This window comes from Salvelinus sp. IW2-2015, unplaced genomic scaffold (assembly GCF_002910315.2).
Source record: "Salvelinus sp. IW2-2015 unplaced genomic scaffold, ASM291031v2 Un_scaffold1429, whole genome shotgun sequence".
NCBI lineage: Eukaryota > Metazoa > Chordata > Actinopteri > Salmoniformes > Salmonidae > Salvelinus > Salvelinus sp. IW2-2015.
Genome location: NW_019942903.1, coordinates 116,643 through 134,502, shown reverse-complemented (window position 1 = coordinate 134,502; position 17,860 = coordinate 116,643). Strand labels below are relative to the sequence as shown.

Sequence of the window (17,860 nt, the reverse complement as noted above, 5' to 3'; positions counted from 1 at the left end):
TGCTATTGTATTACATTCCCTCTGGGATTCACTGCTGGGACCAGTTTCTCTCTCCCTCTTTATTCCCTCCCTCTTTATTTCCTCCCCCTCTTTCCTCCCCCTCTTCCGTCTTCTGTAAACACAGGGCACATATGGAGTGAGTTTGCAGGCGAGTTTTCAAAAGAAAAGACTTGACTACTATAAATGTTCAGACTACTCTGACGCTGTTCAGAACAGTTTGACAAATGGCTTGTGCCTTCATATGAGAAGTGTCTGAGAAGAAATCTGGTCGGGAGGACTGTTTCAAACTGAGAACAGAATGTGGCGGAACATTCAACAACCGACGTCACACACACCCGCAGATCTCAAGACATTCCAAAAGATGTTCTGGGGTCGCTGCATTTCATGTTGTCATTCAACAGAACCCCAAAACTGGTCTGTGTTCAATGTTCAGCAGTATACTGCAGTGAATGATAAAGTTGACATTTAAACCCAAAGCCCTCCTTTAGCCATGGATTACTTAAGCCTGAATAACAACATAGCTAAATCATGTGATGACATGCTCGCAGCCAGACTTGCCTGAGGAACTACTCAATCACGCCACTCACAAACACAGGAAGAGTTGAAACCTGTCAATGGTTTTAAAAGGCAAAATACCAACAACAAACCACTGCCACTCCCTCACCTAAAACCACTGCTCCCACCGTTTAGAGATGAAACCAGCCTTGGGCTRGTTCTATACATGCGTCATATCATCCTGATAAAGTACAGTATGTTCCTGGTGACTGGAAATCTTAGTTCACTAACTGACTGTTGTGGGTACTAAAAATACATCTTTCCTAACTTCTTGGAGGAAATCACTGATCTGGCCAAGTTGAATTGGGTGAGGSCAGWCTGGTGTGTGGTCTTATATCATGTGACATGCAGATCAGTGATTATTACAAGGAAGAGAGGGAGGAACGAAGGAAAGATTCTCAAACTATTCAAACAGGGGCGTAATAGAACAACCCCCCCCCCCCCCACACACACACACACACACACACAGTGTGCGCTACTTACTGTGCCGTTGCTTCTCCTTTGTTCTACAGGTGTCTCACCCCCTGCAGTGTCCTCTGTAGTGTCCTCTGTAGTACACCCTCCTGTAGTACCCTCTTCTCCATTTGGGGTTAGGGTCCTCTGGTGCCCATCCACAGCCAACTCTGAACCCAGAGAGCTGCTGGAGGTGGAGCGAATGCKATTGGCTAAAGTGCCCATCCTCCTCTTCTCGGATTGGTTAGAGACTCTGGGCTCTGCGTTTTGATTGGGGCTGGGTTTGGGGCTCGGCTTCAGCGAAGCTACTTTGMTTTGACCCAAAGACAACCTTTGTCTTTTGACTCCGTCTGGCGCTTTCTTTTCATTGGCCGGAGCAGTTTTTCCCTGTGTCTGATTGGCTGTTCTGGTTGTAGAGGCAGGCCTGGACATGACCTTAGACTTGACGTTCTTCAGGTCGGGTTTGGGGAACCTCTTGATGTCGGTCCTACCAGGTTTGGATGTCGTGGTGACCGCCGTCTTGGCGATGGCGGCGRTCAGTTTGACCCGAGTTGCACACGGGTGTTCCTTGGTCTTGCGGAAGGCGGGGTTCGCACCTTTGGACCCTTTGTTTGGAGACTGGGGAACGGTAAAGGGGGACACTGCCAAATRCACACCCTTGGAGACTTGTACTGAGGTAGAGGTCTGGGAGATTACAGTGAAGCCTTRAGAATCTGGAGACACTATAGTCTCACTGAGAAGAACCTCTAGTGCCACACCAGGCTCGGTGTCCGCTGCCTCCACCATGGGGAGAACATCCAGAGTGCAGYCCTCCTTGGGCAGATCCACCCCCACCTGAAGCYCCTCTCTATCGGGCAGYCCTGGTGAGCTGCTAGCTCCGGTCTGGAGGTTCTGGAGTTCCATGGTGACGGTTCCAGCATGAGGACTCTTCCTCCCCTCGAGGCCCTTACAGAGGTCAGGCAATGGGGCGGAGAGTGAAGCCTGGATGGGAGCCGTTGTGGAGGGGGAGGCCGTGTCCGAGTCCTCCAGGATGGACACCCCGCTGCTGGGGAGCCGCTCCGAGTCGCTCAGGCTGATTCTCCTCATCACCATGTCCGAGCTCACCGACAAGAACGACCCTTCCWCATCATCAACATCATCATCGTCACCGGGGATCTCCGTGGCCGCCGAGTCCGGAGAAGAGTCCCTTCTCCCACCGCTGTTGCTCGCCACACTGCTAATGTTGTCATGGAGATCGCCTTGGCTACCGTTGCTATGCTCTCGTATCCCAGCAATGCTCATGGCGAGGGTCAGGTTGTCATTCCAGGAGTCCTCATTAGCGTCCACGTAGACGGACACCGAGTTGTCGTTGGATTCCGAGAACTCTGTCTGAGGCAGTTCCGCAGCGGGTGAGACAACGGCCATTTTGATTTGGGTCGACATCACGCATTCCATGTCGACGTCCAGGCTGCTCAGACTCTGCAGGGAGTCTGGGGAGGAAGAGGAGGAGGAAGAGGAGACAGGGAAAGCATTGCCATTTTGGTCGCRGGTGCGGAGGAGGGGGAGCCTCATTGCGGAGCCATTCATMCCCCCGACGGGGACACGTTCCCCGGGCTGAGACACACTCATCTCTGGTCTTCGGGAGTGCGTGGGGAAAGCTGATGTCGRTAACTGCTAAAGACCTCAAAACAAGGTCAAACCACGGAGAACTCCATGTTTACCTATGTGGGCAGACMTCTACTGAGCAAGGTGTTTCATTGATTAAAGCTGACTCAGATCAACACCAGTGATAAGAAGTCAGCAGTCCCTATAGGCCTAGGAGTCACAGAGTCACTGAGAGGTAGATACTGAAGTGCACTTTTGGACAAGTGAGGAAGTGAGAAGTGATCCCATTCTAAGGCCTCTTCAACTGACCCTTTAGTTCAGTCARTGGAGTGGAGTCCATACTCTTCAGAGCTCCTCCTCTGAAAACCTCTGGAAAACACAACGACAAGGAAACACAGGCATCAATATCACATCACAGTTAGCAATTTATTATCTCCAATGTCAAAAATACTTTATTTGACAGTGTCTACGATATGAACATAACAGTATCATAAACAGAGACAGAAAGACAGCGAGACAGACAGAGACAAACAGATAGACAGCGCGACAGAGAACTCTGCTGCCCTCTGTTGGTCAAACATAGGAAGTGATTAAACCACAAAAAATGCACCACAACATTTACATTTAAGTCATTTAGCAGACGCTCTTATCCAGAGCGACTTACAAATTGGAAAGTTCATACATATTCATCCTGGTCCCCCCGTGGGGAATGAACCCACAACCCTGGCGTTGCAAGCGCCATGCTCTACCAACTGAGCCACACGGGACCACAACACAAAACATTTCAACAAAAGCACAGTGTACCAACATAACCTAATTAGTTATGATGTGGAAACTCATGTAATGCTTGAATCCCAAATTCAAAAACCTTTTCTCTTGGAAGGACTTTCAAAGAACTGATACCCTGCCGTTCATACAGTAGGTGGCATTACAATACGCAGAAAGCCGTCATAGTTTCCACTAAAAGTAATTAATATGGCGTTAAGAATCTGTTGCCATTTAAACCACTGAGGTCAACCATTTTAAGATGAAATATTGTCCGTAATTAATAAAACTGGCTTTAATACTCATAACCAAGGGGAAAGATGGTGGAAAGTTGGTCTGTGTAGTATTGACAGGGTGGTGTGAGCAATACAAAGAGCCTCACCACACTGTTACAGAAATGGTCTTTCATAAAAGCTACAAACAATAGCTCTGTTGATGTTAAGGCAGTGTTAGAAAGGCCATAGACGTACAGTAGAGTGCGTCCCAATGARACCCTATTCCCCTTTTAATGCACTACTTTTTAAGCAGGCCCCATGGGGCTCTGGTCAAATGTAGTGGTGTAGGGAATTGTTTCCCAACTCCAGTCCTCCAGTACACATTTCTGCTGTAGCCCAGGGCAACCACATCTGATTCAACTTGTCAACTAATCATCAAGCCCTCAATGAGTTGAATCAGGTGAGTTTGTCTGGGGGACTACAACAAGAACGTGTGCTGTTTAGGATACTGGAGGACTGGAGTTGGGGAAAACTGCTATAGTGTCGTTTGGGACGTGCCAGAGGCCCACAACTCTACAGTACGAGGGTGAATGCAGAGACTAAACTGAATTAAGTGGAGAAACAGAAAAGMTCAGGGTGGCATTCATTAGGCACCAAACATCAGAAAACGGACTGAAACATGGCAGGACGGCCTGAACTTGTCCAATAAGAAACACTTGTTTTTGTTGTTGAATGAACACACCCCAGATCTTGTGCACATGATAACGATGAAGGGGAAAGTGTTCGCTTGCTGAGATACTGAAAACACCAGATGGAGTCACTTTGCTTTTCCCAAGTAAACAACAGATATGCAGCGGGTTCCTGAGAGGGAAAGATCCGGAGAGAGYGAGAGGAACCTCCATTTACCTAGCAGTCCTCTGGGAACACGATGCGAGAGCTTGGTCTAAACGAGGAACAATCTGCAGCTCCATATCCAAAAACTAAGATAGATAGCTTGTGGTATACAGGCTAAAAGACTCCCTCCTGCCTGTCAGTGTGTGTGTTAATCTGGGTCAGAGTGAGAAAGAGACGGGCTATAAAAAGGATCAGTTTTATTTTCATATCCAGGACAGTGCTTCACCAATGAATGGCCCAGTGACAATAGGAAGCCTATAGAGACTATGAGCTCACTACTACACCTAGACAACAGTGAGAGTAACCGATAGTACTGCCTTACCAAGCGTGTTCTCGATAAAATTCCACCCCTATTCACTCCAACAACAACCTACTGCACACTCAAAAATCATCAACCAACCCAATACTTGTCAGGTTGTCATGGTATGTGATAATTAGTTCTTAAAGCTGCAATATGTAACTTTTTGGGCGACCTAACCAAATTCACATAGAAATGCAATTTATAGATCGGTCATTCGCATCAAAGTCTAAGAAGCGGTAGACGTGTTCTATGTGCGTTATTTCTATACTTCCCAGAATTAAATTTAGTCTTTTACTTCTGGACACCAGCTTCAAAACAGCTGAAAATACAAGATTTTTGGTRATAGAAAATATATTTCACAGCGGTTAAGATGGTACAAAGACTTTACAACACGCTATTTTTTTGTCACATAAATTGAAATTAGGCACATTTTGGAATTTTAGCAACCAGGAAATGGTGGAGCGATTTCTGCATAGTGCATCTTTAACTGATTTGCCTGTATGAATATAGGTTGAATAAATAAGATTCAGGAAGCCATTCAAATGCACAGTGATGGCATTAACCACTTCATTCAGTAGGCTAATTGGTTATTCTAAATGCCATCACGGTTAATCTGATGTGTGGGACGCAGTTAGCAGTAAGTGAAGACTGCAGTCTGTGCATTGTTATCCAGCCAGTGACCATGTATCCTCATCACTCTGCTGTTCTGAGTTGTGTTACTGATGTTGTGGGGACTCTTCKCTCTGCTGTTCTGAGTTGTGTTACTGGTGTTGTGGGGACCCTTCCTTCTGCTGTTCTGAGTTGTATTACTGGTGCTGTGGTGACTCTTCATCCGTGCCATGGAGTGTGACCCTGTCTCATTGCTAATGCATGAGTTAGGGCTGGGCGGGCGAACTGCAGACCTGTGTGGTGTGTGTGTGTGTGTGTGTGTGTGTTGGTGTGTGTGTGTGTGTGTGTGTGTTGTGTGTGGTGTGTGTGTGTGTATCACACTGGCCTTATCAAACATGCATTAGCCCTCTGCAGTTGGTGGGAACGCTAGCTGACAGGTGAGCTGGTAACACCTGAGACAGAGTCCAATATAGAGCCACTGCCCTTTGGGTATTTACCAATACAGAACAGGTCAACCTGAGAGGAGGGAGGTACCACTGTAGCATTGTACAGCTCTGCCATGCTGGTGGGTGGGGGGGGGGGTGTTTGTGTTAAAGGGTTGTTAGAGCTGAGGTTTAATGTCAAGAGAATTGTGTGTTTCCTATGACAAGAGTGTTTTGAAGGCTTCATGAATGCTACATTAAGGTTTAGTTTATCGTCAAGGTGTACCACATTGTCAGCTAAGAGCTGATGTGCAATCGATCTAAATAAATAAACAATAATTAAATAAACAAATGAATCATGTGACGTGGTGTGATACATGTCTGTGTGGATGGAGGGAGCATCAGTCGGTCACAGCCAAGTAAAAGACTCAGGAGCCTTGGTCAGGGACAGGGTCAGACAGGTCTGGACCCGGAGCAATGATGACTGGTCTCTGTAGCCGGGTTGCTATGCTCACTGTACGTCGACAATTGCCCAAAGTAACCTTGTAGGACACTCCCGAGCATCTGCGCTCAACCTCTGTCATCTCAGGTGTCCTCTCTTGGCTCTTGCTTCAGGCTTCTCCACTCAACCTTGAACTCAAAACARCCAGCTAGCCAGCTGCTAATTAGCTAGTAGAGTGGCCTGTTTAGAAAGAGACTACAGCCCTCTACAACGTACAATCCAATAGATCCTTACATATCACTGGATCAACTCCATTTAGTAACAGTGACACCCACACTCTAATGACATCCTCCCATCTCTACACACTGGCCTAGAATGATCATTAGAATTAAGGAAACAGCGAGTGGCACYTTTGGTCAAAAGGCTCTTGAACGGAGTCCAAGTCCCAAACAGTACCCTATTCCCTATTTAGTGCACTACTTTTGACCAGAGTCCTATGGGTAARCCTATGAGCCCCGGTCAAAAGTAGTGCACTTWGGGAATAGTGTGCCATGTGGGACTCCGACTGACATTCTGGGCTTCAGTCAGAGCTGCGCTCCCAACATCTAAGAGTTGGTGTCCGTTCACATTACACTCTTAGTCCCCCAGGGGGTTATGGGTAAATGTACACGCTGCGATGTTGAGAGGGAAGAACCCTGCCACGCTATTAGTGCACCCTTTGATACTATAAACGAAGCGGAGGTGGAGAGTGGAGGAGTGAGAGATTCAGAGTTTAAAAAGGCACCCACTGACTATTAGCCTAGAACTCAATACCTAACTAGGAAGAAAACAAAAAAAAGTACCAAGCAACTTTAGATGAGACAAACACGCAGACATTAGCAAGTAGCATCAAACCGGCAACTTAGCAGAGTAGCATCAACACGCAGAACTTAAACAGAGGTAGCATCAACACGGCAGATCTAGGCAAGTACACAACACACGGCAACTTAGCAAGGTAGATCAACACGCAACTTAGCAAGTAACACAACGAGACTACGGAATCAACACGGCAGACTTAGCAAGAGTAGCATCAACACGACAACGAACTTAGCAGAGTACACACAACCACAAGCTTAGCAGAGGTAGCATCAACACGACAGACTTAGCAGAGTACAGTGGGGAAACAAGTATTGATACACTGACCGATTTGCAGGTTTCCTACTTACAAAGCATGTAGAGGTCTTAATTTCTATCAATGGAACACTTCAACTATGTGAGGACGGAACTAAACAAAAATCCAGAAAATCAATTGTATGATTTTAAGTAATTAATTTGCATTTTATTGCATGACATAAGTATTTGATACATCAGAAAAGCAATCTTAATATTTGGTACGAAACCTTTGTTGCAATTACAGAGATCATACGTTTCTGTAGTTCTTGACCAGGTTGCACACACTGCAGCAGGGATTTTGGCCCACTCCCCATACAGATCTTCTCCAGATCCTTCAGGTTTCGGGCCTGTCGCGGGCAATACGACTTTCAGCCCTCCAAAGATTTTCTATTGGGTTCAGGTCTGGAGACTGGCTAGGCCACTCCAGGACCTTGAGATGCTCTTACCGCGCCACTCCTTAGTTGCCCTGGCTGTGTGTTTCGGGTCGTTGTCATGCTGGAAGACCAGCCACGACCCATCTTCAATGCTCTTACTGAGGGAAGGAGGTTGTTGGCCAAGATCTCGCGATACATGGCCCATCCATCCTCCCCTCAATACGGTGCAGTCATCCTGTCCTTTGCAGAAAAGCATCCCAAAGAATGATGTTTCCACCTCCATGCTTCACGTGGGATGGTGTTCTTGGGTTGTACTCACCTTCTCTTCCTCAAGACACGGCGAGTGGAGTTTAGACCAAAAAAGCTGCTATTTTTGTCTCATCAGACCACATACGCTTCTCCCATTCCTCTCTGGATCTCATCCAGATGGTCATTGGCAAACTTCAGACGCCTGGACATGCGCTGCGCTTGAGCAGGGGGACCTGCGTCGCCAGGATTTAATCCATGACGGTGTAGTGTACTAATGGTTTCTTTGAGACTGTGGTCCCAGCTCTCTCTTCAGGTCATTGACCAGGTCCTGCCGTTGTAGTTTCTGGGCGATCCTCACCTTCCTCATGATCAGTTGATGCCCACGAGTTGATATCTTCATGGAGCCCCAGTCCGAGGGTGATTGAACCGTCATCTTGAACTTCTTCCATTTCTAATAAATTGCGCAACAGTGTTGCCTTCTCTAACCAAGCTGCTTGCCTATTGTCCTGTAGCCCTCCCAGCCTGTGCATGTCTAATTTTCACTGAATGTCCTATAACAGCTCTCTTGGTCTTGGCCATTGTGGAGAGGTTGGAGTCTGTTTGATTGAGGTGTGGACAGGTGTCTTGTATACAGTAACGAGTTCAAACAGGTGCAGTAATAACAGGTAATGAGTGGAGAACAGGAGGGTCTTAAAGAAAAAACTAACAGGGTCTGTGAGAGCCGGAATTCTACTGGTTGTAGGTGATCAAATACTTATGTCATGCAATAAAATGCAAATTAATTACTTAAAATCATACAATGTGTATTTCTGAATTTTTTTTAGATTCCGTCTCTCACAGTTGAAGTGTACCTATGAAAAATTACAGACCTCTACATGCTTTGTAAAAGGAAAACCTCAAAATCGGCAGTGTATCAAATACTTGTCTCCCAACCTGTAGCTCAACACGACAGACTTAGCAGAGGTAGCATCAACACGACAGACTTAGCAGAGTAGCATCAACAACGGCAAGACTTAGCAGAGGTAGCATCAAACAGATCAGACTTATCAGAGAGCATCAACACGCAGACTTAGCATAACATGACAGACAGCAGAGGTAGCATCAACACGGCAGACTAGCAATGAGCTAGCAGCATCACAACAGACAGACTTAGCAGAGGTAGCACAAACAGACAGACTTAGCAGAGGTAGCATCAACACGCAGACTTAGCACAACAGACACTTAAGAGGTAGCATCAACACGACGACTTAGCAGATAGCATCAACACGACAGACTTAGCAGAGGTAGCATCAACAACAGACTTAGCAGAGGTAGCATCAACACGCAGACTTAGCAGAGGTCATCAACAACGGCAGATACATCAAGACAGACTTAGCAGAGGTAGCATCAACACGACAGACTTAGCAGATAGCATAACACGGCAGACTTAGCAGAGGTAGCATCAACAACAGACTTAGCAGAGTAGCATCAACACGACAGACTTAGCGAGGTAGCATCAACAGACAGACTTAGCAGAGGTAGCATACATCAACATGACAGACTTAGCAGAGGTAGCATCAACATGACAGACTTAGCAGACTAGCATAACACGCAGACTTAGCAGAGGTAGCATCAACATAACAGACTTAGCAAGTAGCATCAACATGACAGACTTAGCAGAGGTAGCCATCAAGACGCAGACTTAGCAGAGGTAGCATCAACATCAAGCTAAAAGTCATCTTTAATGTCAATAGGAGATTGGGTATCAAAAACAGACACTATCGAGTTGCCGTGTACACACACACACACACACACACACACACACACACACACCACAACTAGCCTAGATGGACAGTGATATAGTTTGGTAAGGATTGAGAGTGAGGGTTTTAGAAACAAACCACTAGCATGTTTGGTAGTGGGGGAAGTGCAAGTCTCTCTCTCCATCTCGCCCGTTCCGGAACACAGCAGAGTTGCTGGTGGATGACCACTCATCCGGAACAACAAGGAACTAAGATACCCAGAGAGAGATGAGACTGTGGGCCACACTCCTGCCTGGCTGCTGCAGTGTAATCATGTAAATGTAACACTTTATCCACAACTGGTATTACAGGGAGCAAGAGTTCACTAACCAGAAGTAACCTTTAACATGATTAGTTTAATTTGACTATTGGTCAAATGGCAATAACGGAAGTACATTGAAACAACTCCAGCACACTTGACGATCTTGATGCTCCACACACAGATTAAATCAATGGCTATACCAACGACTGGTAAATTGACCTCCATCAATAATAGACAAACAGGCTAAAGTTACAGATCAATAATATACTATAAACACAGGCTAATGTTACACAGCATAGGTCCAAATCATATGATACAGCCTACCCCCAAGGCTCCTGGACAATACGCAATCAGACCAAACAACAACATCACTTCCTGTTGGAGCCGAGACTCAAACTTTGGCAGTTACTCATCACTTAAGCTTAACTATTGCATAACGTCCTTTGAAGATCATAGAATGAAAAACAAAATAAAAGAGGTGAAAGTAAATCATTAGTAAACCAATACAGAAAAATATCAAAACTTCTATTATGAACCTTCCTCTCTCTCGTCATCCCTCTCCACAGACTCAACAGAAAACCTGCCTCTCATTCCAGAAGATTAGTCTAGGTTTCCTCTTACCAGCAAGGCTAAAGACACCTTGCTTTCACCGTAACTAATCTGACTGGAGATAAGTACCAGCCCTAAAGCTTGTTCCACAGCGTCCCCACTTGCACTAACCGTCAGTGAGGGCAGTCAGTCAGTCAGGGCTTCGGGGTGCAGCAGTTCCAGAAGTGGAGGTTGGGAATGCTCTTTCCATGCTGGGGGCCGGACCATAAAGTGTTACAACTCTCTCTATTCATCCTGTCGTTCCTCACCACTCCCTTGCGCCCTTGCCCCTGTTGTCGTGGGGGGCCTCGCCTCTGCTTCCTGGGGGGGCTTCGGGGGTCTTGGCTCCTTCTCTTGATCGGTGGGAGATAGTGGGATGTCAGGGCGTGTGGTGTCGGGTGCGGGGAGGGTGGTGTGCGCGGGGCATTGGGGTCGGGTGAGGTGGGTGGTGTAGCTCCCACCACTCTCTTCCCCTGCCTGCAGTCAAGTTTCGCAATTGCGTATACCGACGACTAGTTCAGAGTGTTAGCCGCGATGCGACAGAAGCGGACCACCCTCTCCTCCCCTTCCCGCCTTCTCTATCCTCCACCCCCCTCCCCTCCTCTCCTCCTCCCTCTCCTCTTTGCATCTGTGAAACCGCATTCAACGAGGAATGCGGCAGACTTCCTGTAGATCAGCACAGTGGTCACCGCCCTGGAGTGGCTATTCCCTGGAACTATATATCCTTCACACGGTCAGTTCCAGCCACAGCGCATTACAGTTACGTCCTGTCGGAAAGCTACTAAGATCGCTAACTTCCTTGTATGGGTATTCTTTCATATTTTAATTACCTGGGGCGGCAGGGTAGTCATATGGTTAGAGCTTAGTAACCGAAAGGTTCAAGTTCGAATTCCCCCAGCTGGCAAGGTACAAATCTTCGTCTGCCCCTGAAACAAGCAGAAAAAGGAAAAGTTACAGGTTGTGACGAAGCATATGTAACTATTCTAAGACTGTTGTGAAGTCGGGTAACATTGACGTAAATCAGCTGTTCCAGGCCGTCATTGAAAATAAGAATTGTTCTTAACTGACTTGCCTAGTTAAATAAAGGTAAACATTTTTTTTTTAATTACAACCATGCTGTCCTTTCTCCTATTAAACCAATTTAATGATGTAAGCCATTCATATTTTTCAGCTTAGACTTTCCATTCCATCAACGTTCCTATAAAGGCACATGGGACAATCAATAGTTTAATGTTTTTAAACTTATGTTTACATACCCTACAGTACTCATCTCATATGTATATACCGTACTCTATACCATCTGCTGCATCTTGCCTATGCCGTTCTGTACCACCACTCATTCATATATCTTTGTGTACATATTCTTTGTCCCTTACACTTGTGTGTGTGTATAGGTAGTAGTTGTGAATTGTTAGGTTAGATTACTTGTTGGTATTACTGCATTGTCCGAACAGAACACAAGCATTTCGCTACACTCGCATAACATCTGCTAACCATGTGTATGTGACTAATAAAATTTGATTGATTTGAATAGTTGTCACACTTATCTACCGTAGCTGATTTACGTCAATGTTACCCGACTTCACAACAGTCTTAGAAATCGTTACATATGCTTGGTCACAACACCTGTACTTTCCCATAATTTAAACAAATCAGAAACGGAACAAAATTACCCAACGTGTCGATTACTTGCCGAGAAGAGCACAGTAGAGCAGATCTATCTGAAATGCACACCTTATCCTCATGGGGAAAAAATCTTGGTCAGGCCTTTGCTTTCTGCTGTATGACACCACACCATGACTACTGATATCAGACCGTACCTTGAAACCCTGCATTTCAACACCCCCCTCCGCAGCTCCACTGCCTGGCTGAACTAAAACTCACCCGGAGCTTGTTAATTACTGACATGCCGGTAATCATGTCAATTCATCGTTAATGCGTCTCACAGCTATAGATCTTGCCTGCCCTAGGACTGTGGTAACAATAAAACGATTAGATACTTAGATTCTATCTATATGGCATCAACAGGCTCMGTCTAATCAGGAAGTCAGACGGCACCAAGGAATGTAGCAGTCAGATACGTCATAATCCTGTGTCTTCAGATTCCCAGGACAGCACCTCGGGTCTAGCTGAGAACGCTGTCAGAACAAAAATGGTTGCCATAGGAATGAGCAGCGTGCTTAGTCACACAGACCAAGGACGAGACGTGTCAGGAGAATGGTGCCCTAACAGAATACAAACACCGCTGTATCMGTGGGCTCGGAAAGAAACAAATGCAACTACAGGCTGTGTGTGTGTGAAATCTAACACTGTTTTAGAGGTAGACAGTATTTGGAGTGTGTGTGTGTGTGTGTGTGTGTGAAATCTAACACTGTTTTAGAGGTAGACAGTATTTGAGGTGTGTGTGTGTGAATGCGACACTATCTGACTGTTAAGGGGTGTGTGTGCACGTCACACTGTTTTCCCCTGGCGACATCATTAACAAGTGTGTTGACCCGGTGTATATGGCCTTGTGCTGTGTAACAGTGACGCGTGTCCCGGCCACACACACACCCAATCAGTCTAGTCTCTTAATAACGTCAGAGAGAGCTGCTGGATAGCTGCCAAACCAGATACCTACAGAGCAGATCACTACAGTACAGAGCTCATAGCTAATATATGGACCGGACTGCAACTTTATACAATTCACCAAACATGCTGATGGAATCCATGCCCCTAGGCAGGCTGATTAAAAACAACTGATGCTCAGTCAGTCTGTTAAAACAACTGATGCTCAGTCAGTCTGCTAAAAGCAATTGATAGTCAGTCTTATGCTAATAAACATCTGTCGATGTGCCCTTGAGCAAGGCACTGGATAGGAGTGTCTGCTAAATGACTAAAATGTCAAATGTACTGGAACATGGGTAATTATGGAAATGTCAAATTAGTAATAACATACTGACCAACTTGTTTCAGTTAGTAATAACATACTGACCAACTTGTTTCAGTTCAAACATACTATTCAAATACCCAGGCTGAAACATGCCCCAGAGTCAAGGCAAAGTTATCTGTACATGTTATCTACCTCCCCTTCACACACAAACTCCATCATACAAAGTACTGCTGCTCCGGCCATGACTTACCCAGACATCCAGCCCCTCTGTACACTGAGAGAAAACACAGGCAGAATGGTGCTGCTTCTCCTTTTACACACTCCTCCTTTTTCCTGGCACACACTTAGTGCTCTCCCTTTAGCGCTACACACACACACACGAAGACACACGCTGCTGCGCAGTTAATGTGGTGGGAGAGTTGTCCCCGCTGTGTCCGATACTATCAGTGTTCTACTCAGACTGACGAGGTTCAGAGAGAGAGGGAGAACCACCCCTCCCCTTCAGTTCTGAAGCTCAGCTCGGCAGTACTGCAGTAACTAACCCCAAAGCTTCTCAGAGAGAGAGAGGGACGGGGACAAGTAGTGTGTGTAAGGCAGCCATGGAATGTGTTTTCCCCCTTACATGAGCACCTCATGCCAGCAGCAGCAGCTCTCCTCAACTCTCTCCACGACACAACACACACACACACTTCCAGTGCGCGCACACACACGCTCCTCCTAAAGCACACAGCCAGGCATGTTCAAGGTCTAACTTAGAGTGGGAGGGGAGAGTTCAGTTCTGTTGACACTGTTGGAGAGGAATGCATGTGTGTGTGTGTGTGTGTGTGTGTGTGTGTGTTGTGTGGTGAGAGAGAGAAGGTAACCTGGTCAGAATGCTGCCCCCCCCCACTTTTCCCACCAAGCCAAATCAGAATTCACTGTTGCTAAGCAGCCAAAGTCTCCCACCCTTATTTGATGCAGCAGAAAAGTAGCGCCAGGTTCTGGAGGGAAAGGAAAATACAGCAGACGATTACAAGATGTGATATGCCGATACACAGGGCTGCTGACCAGCTAGTCCCGTGTAAATAGATTACAATATGTGACATGCCGATACACAGGGCTACTGATCAGCTAGTCCCGTGTAAATAGAGAGATTACAAAGGGCCTTATCCATGCACGACTGCTAATTTTATGCACACATGCATGCGCCCACACACACACACACAGGTCACTCAGGATAACGCCTATACCGGTGACACACACACTTCTAACAGGGGAGTTACCTTAGATATCTGACCTCTGAACCCAAACCCAGCACACAGAGGTCATGAACTCCAGCATGTGGACAAATACAGAATAAATACAGGAGGATCTACACAGTAAGACTGACTTATGATCAACAACAGTAGTTAAATATTACATCAACTGCATCTTCGGCCTACGCTAATGCTACTTAAAAATCGGAGGGATAGTGTCATATCAATACCAGCTGAATAAGATATCTAATGCACAGGACAGACAGACAGACAGACACAGACAGACAGACAGAGCTGCACGCGACATGTCCACTGCCCTAACCAGCGCTGGCAGGCTCAGTGGAACCATCAGAACGCCATGGCGATATGAAGATGACAGGAGGAAAGGAAGACTTTCTCTGCAAAGAAGACAGAGACAACTCTGTATTCAGGAAAACATCTCCATGACGACAGACTCACTTGATATCTCCAGAAATTAATTATTCCATGGTATCTTATGAGAACACACACACTGTTAATGACCTTGCTGCATATCTGGATCACAGCAACATTTGAAATGAAAACAGTCCCTGGAAATTGGATGCCATTGAAATGGCAAATCAATTGCATAACACACAGAGAACACAAAAGGAAGGAGACAATGTAAATAAGCAGAGCCCACACGGATTTGTCCGAGCAAAGAGCAACACACACCCAAAACTCATTCTTCCCACGGGGAGAAAATGTAGAGACTTTACACGAAAGGGAGAACGAGAGAGGGAGAGAGGGATAACTAGAGGAAGAAAGATATATTTTGGGTTCTCCTTCACCCTACTGTATCTAACTAAGTCTGGAAGGAACAAACACTAGATGTTTGACAAGAGCGAAGTTCGGACATCCAACATCCGCCACACGTGTTGCAGCTTAGAACTGAAAATCTTTCCGGAACTTTTCCACTTCAATAAGCACATAGGAATTAGCCTTCATGTAGTTCAGGAGTAAACAGACAGCAGCTACAGACCAAGTGGTTTAAATTCACTCACACAAAGATCAATGGATGGAAACGTTTAAGGCCTGAAAACTGTCATATTTATGTGGAGAATGGCATCATCAACCAATCACTCCATGACTTATTTAAATCAGATAACGGGTCAATATATAAAAACATTGACTCTGAAGCAACTGCAGAAAAACTAACCATAATCACTACTTTCAGGTACATTTTCTTCAAGTCCAGGCATGTTATAGCCGTGTCGAAAATAATCAGATCTATTTTGATTCAATTAAAAAGGATACTGAAGAATTCAAAGCCAAGGCAGCATTTCTTATGTTAAAGCTCAGGTCAGAGTTAAAGGCTATGGAATCACAAGATCAGAGGGAAAACACACACAAGGGGATTAGAGTAACTGTACTGTTTAGGCGTATGAAGCAACGTTGAGGTAATGTTTGTTTGGTATGATATGAACGTTGAGGAAATGTTTCTCCGGGATGAGAGCCTGGCTTCCTGGTGGKATGCAAACCCTCATATAACCTTTCACTTAGCCATGGAAATGASAGGCGGAGAGAGCTAGGGTGTGTTTGTATGTTGGTGTCTCCTTGTAACCTAGTGAAAATGACATGAACTTCCTTGTCATKAATAACTTCACACAGCTCATAGAGAACTCTCCCCATCTTTGCATCTTTGATTGACAACATTTCTCTGTAACTAAAATAGTTCTAGCACAGAAAGTTCCAGAACAGAAACCAAACCATTTGGCAACATTCCAGTGTTGACCAGACTCAAACTACAAGTTCTAATCAATCCTTGTCTGACTGAGAACACAGTTAAAAGTGATAAGTGTCTTTACACCAACAGTGTGTGGTGTGTGTGTGTGCTGGTCAACAGGACGGGGTCTACGGGCTGGTCAACAGGACGGGGTCTACGGGCTGGTCAACAGGACGGCGGGGTCTACGGGCTGGTCAACAGGACGGGGTCTACGGGCTGGTCCACAGGACGGGGTCTACGGGCTGGTCCACAGGACGGGGTCTACGGGCTGGTCAACAGGACGGGGTCTACGGGCTGGTCAACAGACGGGGTCTACGGCTGGTCAACAGGACGGGGTCTACGGGCTGGTCAACAGGACGGGGTCTACGGGCTGGTCAACAGGACGGGGTCTACGGGCTGGTCAACAGGACGGGGTCTACGGGCTGGTCAACAGGACGGGGTCTACGGGCTGGTCAACAGGACGGGGTCTACGGGCTGGTCCACAGGACAGGGTCTACGGGCTGGTCCACAAGGCAGGGTCTACGGGCTGGTCCACAGGACAAGGTCTACGGGCTGGTCCACAGGACAAGGTCTACGGGCTGGTCCACAGGACAGGGTCTACGGGCTGGTCCACAGGACAGGGTCTACGGGCTGGTCCACAGGACAGGGTCTACGGGCTGGTCAACAGGACAGGGTCTACGGGCTGGTCAACAGGACAGGGTCTACGGGCTGGTCACAGGACAAGGTCTACGGGCTGGTCCACAGGACAAGGTCTACGGGCTGGTCCACAGGACAGGTTCTACGGGCTGGTCAACAGGGTCTACGGGCTGGTCCACAGGACAGGGTCTACGGGCTGGTCAACAGGACGGGGTCTACGGGCTGGTCCACAGGACAGGGTCTACGGGCTGGTCCACAGGACAGGGTCTACGGGCTGGTCCACAGGGTCTACGGGCTGGTCAACAGGGTCTACGGGCTGGTCAACGGGTCTACGGGCTGGTCCACAGGACAGGGTCTACGGGCTGGTCAACAGGGTCTACGGGCTGGTCCACAGGACAGGGTCTACGGCTGGTCCACAGGACGGGGTCTACGGGCTGGTCCACAGGACAGGGTCTACGGGCTGGTCCACAGAACAAGGTCTACGGGCTGGTCCACAGGACAGGGTCTACGGGCTGGTCCACAGGACAGGGTCTACGGGCTGGTCAACAGGATCTACGGGCTGGTCACAGGACGGTCTCGGGCTGGTCCAGGGTCTACGGGCTGGTCCACAGGACAGGGTCTACGGGCTGGTCAACAGGACGGGGTCTACGGGCTGGTCCACAGGACAGGGTCTACGGGCTGGTCAACAGGACGGGGTCTACGGGCTGGTCCACAGGACGGGCTGGTC

At 47.1% G+C, this 17,860-nt stretch overlaps 1 non-coding gene across 1 annotated transcript in view; it reads right to left on the bottom strand.

The window, feature by feature from the left end:
* LOC112070801 (microtubule-associated tumor suppressor 1 homolog) overlaps positions 1-14,153 on the bottom strand; it is a 76,384-nt gene extending 62,231 nt beyond the window's left edge. The window contains exons 1-2 of the transcript XR_011475653.1: positions 13,769-14,153; positions 1,039-2,961 (exon numbers count right to left, since the gene is read on the bottom strand). This is a non-coding gene — a transcript (microtubule-associated tumor suppressor 1 homolog). The remainder of the gene's footprint in view (positions 1-1,038; positions 2,962-13,768) is intronic.
* Between the last annotated feature and the right edge of the window lie 3,707 nt (positions 14,154-17,860).